The 7,506-nt window shown below is 42.3% G+C and overlaps 1 non-coding gene across 1 annotated transcript; it reads right to left on the bottom strand.

Moving 5' to 3' along the window:
* Positions 1 to 3,026: 3,026 nt before the first annotated feature.
* Positions 3,027 to 3,099, bottom strand: Trnas-uga. The gene has a single exon. It is a non-coding gene; the product is annotated as a tRNA-Ser (tRNA).
* Between the last annotated feature and the right edge of the window lie 4,407 nt (positions 3,100 to 7,506).

The following is a 7,506-nucleotide window of genomic DNA, read 5'->3' as shown; positions in this document are numbered from 1 at the left end:
ATAACACCAGCACACCTGGTTTTCTGGATTTAATGAATTGGCTGTAGAGAGCGTCTTTTTTACTCACCATTTTGATTATCTCCTTTGTCACCCAAGGCTTCCGAGCCTTCCTGTGGGCAAGTTGCTTTTCGTACGGGAAACTATTTTCATATATCTTTGTAAAAATCCCAATAAAGTAATCATATGCCTCGTTAGCTGGAACACTAGAAAATACCGCGCTCCAACCAGTATGGCACATCTCAGCTTCAAATGCATCGATTTTCTGCAGTGATATTTCGATAATAAACTGGGCAGTCATCTCCATCTTTCTGTATTCCGACCTTCGAGTCGACAAGCATATAAATGGGTTGGTGGTCACTTATTGTGGTCCCAATGACACCTTTGGACACGTGAGATTCGTTGGCATTTGTTAGAAACAAATCAAGTAATGTTTCTTTCAAAGGAGTTATTCGCGTGGGTTTAGAGATTGGGTTAAAGTATCCGTACGGCTGATAAAAAAAAAAAAAAAAAAACTCGAGCTGCCTCGGTGATGAAGAGAGCATATCGAGATTTAAGTCCCCACCCAAGAGCAAACTGAGATTATTTTCACCAATAAACACAAACAAATCGGCAATGAACTTTAGAAAACTAGAAATATCACCATTAGGAGGGCAATATATCACGCAGTACACGCACTTTAAATGTTTGACCATTAAAACTTGATAATCGCGTTGCACTGTCGTGAAGTCGCTAATTTCGGTGCAGTTAAGATTAGTTTTTACATACATATAAACACCGCCTCCTCGCTGTGAAGAGCGGTTTACGGAGTACGTTTTGTATGGTTCTAAAATTGAAACATCAGTTTTCGCGTCAGCCCACGTTTCAGTCAGCATAATTACATCAAAAAGAAATTTGAAACCTTCTAAAAGGATGCTTAGGTCATCATGCTTATTTCAAAAAAATTGTGCGTTTGAATAAAAACAAAAAAAAACTAAAGGGCGCGCCTGAGCGGTTCGTATACAGTTTCCCCACCTCATTGGGCGGGGGATAAGCATTGCTGTTGTTATAAGACATAAAAAAAAGGTGAAAAAAATTTACCCCCGATACTAAGGTAATCCCGAAACACAGCTAGCAGGGGCATTTTATGCTGACCTCGTCAACAGGGATGACCCCGCTCGCGGTGTCTGTAATGACTGCTATTTTGGTAAGGTCCAATTCAAAGTACCTTGAATATGTTTGAGATATACGGCAATTCAGTGGGAAATTCAATTAAGACCAATGAGAACGAGATGAAAACATATAGTTCAAAGAAATATATAAACGTGTACTCGTACTACACACACAAAAAATATTTAATATATTTTGTATAAGCAGCATGGCTTTTTTTGTTGGTGCATTTCTTTTCAGGCGCTCCACTTCTAGAAAAAAAAATACTGCAGGGTGTTGACACGTCAGATCGTGCAATGATGGCCATGGTCATATTTTTTTTCAGTTACAAAAAAACTATTTATGTTAGAGCCATATGTTCTTGGGAGCATTCATTTGTATGTGAACACCATAGCTATTTCTTTGATATATAAAATTTTAGAGCTTTCAAAATGTGATTTTATTTGGTGTCAAAATTTCAGCTCCGGCACATTTCTCCTGCACATTTCACCAGGCAAACTTTTATGATTATAATGCAATTAAATGCAAAGCTGCAAGCGAGCTGAACAAGAATGACGAAAATAATCACTGGAGAAGGTATTAGCTGTGTTTGGATATTTTTGTTTGTCCTTTGTCCCCCTTGTTCCCCTTCTCCAGGGATTATTTTCGTCAAAATTCTTATCTTTTTCAAAAGCTCGCTAACTAACTTTCTCATCTGCGACTAAACTAATTTGAAAAGTAATGAATGCTTTTTCAAAATTACTGCGTGAAAGTAAATCATTTTATTAATAAACTAGCAGCCTAGAAAAGTAATTTATTACGTTATTCATGACCACAAAAAGTAATTCAATTACGGTAATTTCATTACAGTAATGTCATTACTGCCATCTATTGGAATGTGTGTTGCCCGGGGGGGGGGGGGGGGGAGGGGTTCTTAGGTGGGAAGCCAAGGGAACACGAATATAGAGCTAAACTGGGGACCCTATAACTTTTTACAGCCTACGATAGAGCAGCACCACTCCTGCACAGCCTTTGTCGGACCCAGAAAATGTCTCTTCGGAGCCGACGTCGTGCGGCAAAGCCCCTATAACGAAGACAAGCTAGCTCAATCTGAGTGAAGGTTTGTTGTCTTATGTTACTCAATAGACAGTCTTAGTTCTACTCAAATTACAAATTACTTTCGAAACTTAGTGGTAGGTTTGCCCATCAACGGAAATTCGCCCAGAATAAGAGAAAATAAGTCGGAAGATCAGCCGATATTCAGGATGGAGGGAAAGACTTTAGAGTATCTCAAGTCTGTTTTCAAGTGATACCGAATGACTGTGGGATTGGCGCTAGAGACTGTCGTTTTTCTTGTGTCCTTAAGCTCAAGGAGAGAAGCACTTCGCACATTTTGAAGGAAGGGCTTGTCCCCGCTTCTACCCAACGTAGGAACTCTCACCCACTACAGGAGGCATTACACATTGCATCCTCACCCAAAGGACGAAGCAAAATGCAGCACCCGCTCTGAAGCTCATGTGGTGCTTCTGTTGATTCTGCTGTATTTAAAAAAATCACGTGCCAAAGGGAAACCTAAAGTTACCATCTTGTATGGCCTCTCGTCCCAAAACTCCGAATATGCAGGTCTTCCATGATTACAAGATCGTTCGAAAAACTTCAGTAATTCCCCCAACGTTTCTACATTAAAATATAATGAACGAAAAAACACCGTCTGCAAAATCAAGTTCAGGTAGTGCGAAACCTGCATGTATAAATTAATTATCGTCAGCACATTATTGATTAAAAAAACGAAGATATTAATGGTGATGAAAATAATCCCTGGAAAAGGGGAACAAGAGGGACAAGGGACAAACATAAATCTCCAAACACAGCTAGGTGACTGGTGAGCGACCGAAAAAATCCGCCTGGTCCGGGTATCGAACCTGGGACCTCTCCATTTCAAGTGGAGCGCTCTACCAACTGAGCTACCCAGGGGTTAGACGCCAGTAGAGCAAACGGGTTTTATCAGCTGCCACCAGTCTAACACCAACAAGGGTGAAGCTTGCAATTTAATGTTATAATTATAATGCAATTAAATGCAAAGGGACAAGCGAGCTGGACAATAATGATGAAAATAATCCCTGGAGAAGGGGAACAAGAGGGACAAGGGACAAACATAAATCTCAAAACACAGCTAGGTGACTGGTGAGCGACCGAAAAAATGGTCCGGGTTTGATACCCGGACCAGGCGGATTTTTTCGGTCGCTCACCAGTCACCTAGCTGTGTTTGGAGATTTATGTTTGTCCCTTGTCCCTCTTGTTCCCCTTCTCCAGGGATTATTTTCATCATTATTGTCCAGCTCGCTTGCCCCTTTGCATTTAATTGCATTATAAATATTAATGGTGGAGGCAAATTTGTATAAACCGCAGGGGTGATTACCTATGAATGCGATAGCAATCATCGTTGCGCACATTGGAAGGTGTTCGGTTCCCCGCTCAATTCAGCGGGGAACATGATTTGGGGCATTGTTCAAGTGACATAAATTTTCCGATAAATTTAGCGAAAAATCTGAATTGATAAATTTTCCAATAAATGTAGCGGGGAACTTGAATTGGTGCATAGGTCAAGTGAAGTCAATTTTCCGCTAAATTTAGCGGGGAATCTGATTCCGTTAAATTTAGCGGGGAACTTGAATTGGTGCATAGGTCATGTGGAGTGAATGTTTGAGCTAAATTTGGCGGGGTTCCTGATTCTGCTAAGTTTAAGTGGGGACTTGAATTGGTGCATAAGTTATGTGAAGTCAATTTTCTGCTAAATTTAGTGAAAAACTTACTACATTGGAGGCAACATTCATAGGCAGAAATCTGGGATGAGAAGCTTAATAATGATGTCCCATTAAAAGGTGCAAAACAATAAGGCACGCGTGCAGAAGCAGAATCATAGCAAAGCATTTTGGTGAAAACACAAGCCAGAAAATGGCTTTATAATTGGTTAGCGAGATTTTGCTTACTGATCGAAACCCATGCACTTTCTTGTTACCTTAAAAATTATAAAGCATAAGTTCTAAAATAATTAGCTACACTTCTACGGTAGTTGGTAGTTTACTCAATTACTTTCCATTTTAGTGATTTTTAAATTCTGTCCGAGGGAAACGAACACCTGTTGGAAGCAAGGCTTGTACGGCTTTCTGAACCCAGGGCCATTCTCAGCGTAGGTGCGCACAACGCCTCATACGCCCGCTTTACAAAGCCACGCTGCGACGACTCGCTCTAGACGACGCGCCCGGCGCCGATGAGAGTCTGCCGCACACCGACTTCCTACAAGTCAGGCAAGTGCTGGCCTAACCATCTGTCCAGTTCAACACCGATTCCCTGGAGGCCGTCATGTAGATAGAGAGAAAACAACCGCGGTGCCACGGCAAAGTCATGTCGTTTGTTTGGCTTCAATTTACATGGAAGCGTCCGTTAAAAAGACACTGAATGAGAATTTTTTTTTTAAGGGAATGGATGGGGCACTTAATTTTAATTTGTAATTATTCCAGGAAATACCAAAAATATCATTCTGGGCAATATCTACGCCGTTAGGCGCAATTTAGGTAAAGGTCGTGGCACGCTCTAAGCCCTTCCCAGAGATGAGTGGCCCCGCCCATTACTACTTCTGGGTGTCTCAAAGAACGGTCAGGTTCTTTAAATCGACCGGAAAGTTTGGTCTCTTAACCTATGCTCTACGACTTTGTGCAGAGTTGTCCACAGATGGTGCTTTTTTTTTTTTTTTTTTTTTTTGCAAAGAGCGAGTTTATTTGAGGAAAAGGTAAAGAAAGAAAAGGGCTTAGCTCCTATGGAAACGCAGCGAAGCCACCGGTCTTCAAACAACACGGCGCCGTTACGTACGGGAGACAAGAGATGACGCAAGCGGTCGCGACGTCAACTGCCGCTAACGAACAAACAAACAGCGCCGAGAGCCGGCGTCTTTAGCAGACGATCGTTTCGACTCAAAAGCGGAGCGCGTTCCGATGACAGTGGTCGCAGAAACAAAAGCAGGCGCGGTAACAACAAGCAACTGCAAGAAAATAGATTTTTGGGAGAAACAATTTTCAAGTTTTTCGAGATGTCCAAGGTTTTTACACTGAACATATGCCAAGTGCTCTGGTGCCTACATCACAATTTCTTTTTTTGTTCTGTGCCAGCGCATCTAAACAGGTTGTTTGTGCCTCAGTAATGACACCAGCGTTTGTTCTGTGTGCCCCTATGATGAGTCAAGCATTTATTGTGATTTAAGAAATTATTTTTGAACATGACTTTATTTATAATGATTGTAAAATCAATATCTTGTGTCCTATCATTTTTGAATACGAAAAAAAAAAATTGACGCCAATTTTTTTTTAAACATGGTTTAATATTTTTAGACAGGTGTGTATATTTGCCACGCAGGCTTGTACCACGTGTATTTTTTTGTGTCTCCTCCGTGCGTGTCATTTTTTCTATAATCGTGTTCGTACTGTATACTACGGGGGGTAGAGGCCTCAGTCAGGCAGAAATTCCTTTTGTTTCTGCCTCCCTACCGGGTCTGACTCGTGGAAATCCAATTTTACGATAATCCTGAAACAGAAGTGAGCGGACAGACGGCTTATGAAAAATAAATGATATCAACGAGCGACGCTCGATGAGCACACCGCAAACGCCGGAAGCCATCTTTAATATCGTTCGAAGCCGAGGCGGAAAGGCAGTCTCGGGATATTTTGAAAACAACAATGACTCTATGCAGATTATTTGTTTTCAAACATAAACGAAATATTGTCGTTATTAATACTATTACGGAACGAAGAAACAATTTTACGATCAATATTGCACACGTCAATCATCTCTCTAACCAATGAGAGCCGAGAAAAGGTGCTTAGTTTTGTTAGCACCGGGCGGGGCCCAGAGCAGGGCTACCCCCACATAAATTGCGTCTAACGGCGTAACAATGCTTTTTTTTTTCTTTATGTAAAAAAATTAAAAAAAGGTCACATGTAAACCTTTAAAAACATTTTTTTTAATTACCGTTTTTTTTTAATTGAGTTTCCTAATCATGATGGAAAATACCCGACGCTGTGGTAAGAGATAGGAAACTTAATTGGGTTTGTGGGGATATTTATACAGCGTGTAGTTGGTCTGCCATTAAAGTTGCGACGAGTCACACGCTGTAGATGAGCAATTTAGCCAGTGCGGTACAACCGCTAGCCTGGGGTCTTTAAGGTGCATCACGCAGTAGTGATACACGACCGCACGCCGGTACGATGCTCATCCAGATCGAAAAGGGCAGGGGTGGGGCTCGAACCCAGGATCCCTGGGTTCTGCAGCGCGAGCTTTCGCTCTACGCGCGTCGAGCTGGGTGTGCGCTTCAGCCAACTCGGCCACCGATCCCCGATAGGAAACTTATTAGAAGTACAAACACACAGCAAAAGGATCGTCTCATTGGCCGAGAGACTAAGGGAGCATTTCGTGGCCACGCCTATTTCCGTCACACTTCGATCCATATATGAAGAATACGGACGCCACTTACTGCCCATTATAGCCTCCTTATTGTCAACGCATACATTCGCGTGTATCGTCCTTGCACACGTGTGCCACCTGCCTCAATGTGCGCGGCTAGAGTCAAGAGAAAGCTACGCTCCGAGTATCGGCACTCTTTGCCCCTTTTGTGAAATGCCGCCAAGACGGTCATTCGTCCTTTCGCGTCACGTGACATTTGTGTACGTGGCAGACTCGTGTCGTCGCTATTATCTCTCATGATTTTGATCGGGTAGGGCGTCGGGAGATCGTTGCGGAGACGTTTTGCTCCCGTGTCAACTGAGTGAGCGAGCGGAACGACGAAAATCCCTTTTTGCATCTTCCGTCAGGCACGTCGGTCAAACCTGATGACAATATAGACCCTCTCCGAAATAACGTCTGACCACTTTGATAACTATCGTCAGATATCAGTATCATCAGTACATGCCAATGGCGGCCTTTTGGTGGATGCTGAAGGAAGAATTTGAAGACGGGAACTTATGCGGAGCATGAACATTGTTAATTCTATATTACAACTAGTGCTAAGACAAGGACAGACAAAGAAGTGGTCAGGTCAGACGCTACAGGACAGGACAGGTCCTTGTCTTAGCTCTACTTGTAATTTAATATGACAAACGAAGTAGCCCACGAGAATATTTTGATACATCGTTAATTCGTTGCATTGTTGTTTGTTGTCACCGTGACGAGATTTATTAGGTTCTGTGCACTGCGCTTTTCAGGCTGTCATGGAAATCCTTGAAACGGTCGGCTTCTGTACGCCCCGCACAGCTGATGCTCATTGGAATAAAATGTGGGGAATGTTACCGAAGGTTGTAAATGAACTAAGCGCCTCGTACAAAGTAGTAGTTT

This window comes from Ixodes scapularis, unplaced genomic scaffold (assembly GCF_016920785.2).
Source record: "Ixodes scapularis isolate PalLabHiFi unplaced genomic scaffold, ASM1692078v2 PGA_scaffold3__209_contigs__length_174095766, whole genome shotgun sequence".
Lineage (NCBI taxonomy): Eukaryota > Metazoa > Arthropoda > Arachnida > Ixodida > Ixodidae > Ixodes > Ixodes scapularis.
Note: the sequence above shows the minus strand (reverse complement) of the source record. Positions and strands in the feature narration are given on the sequence as shown.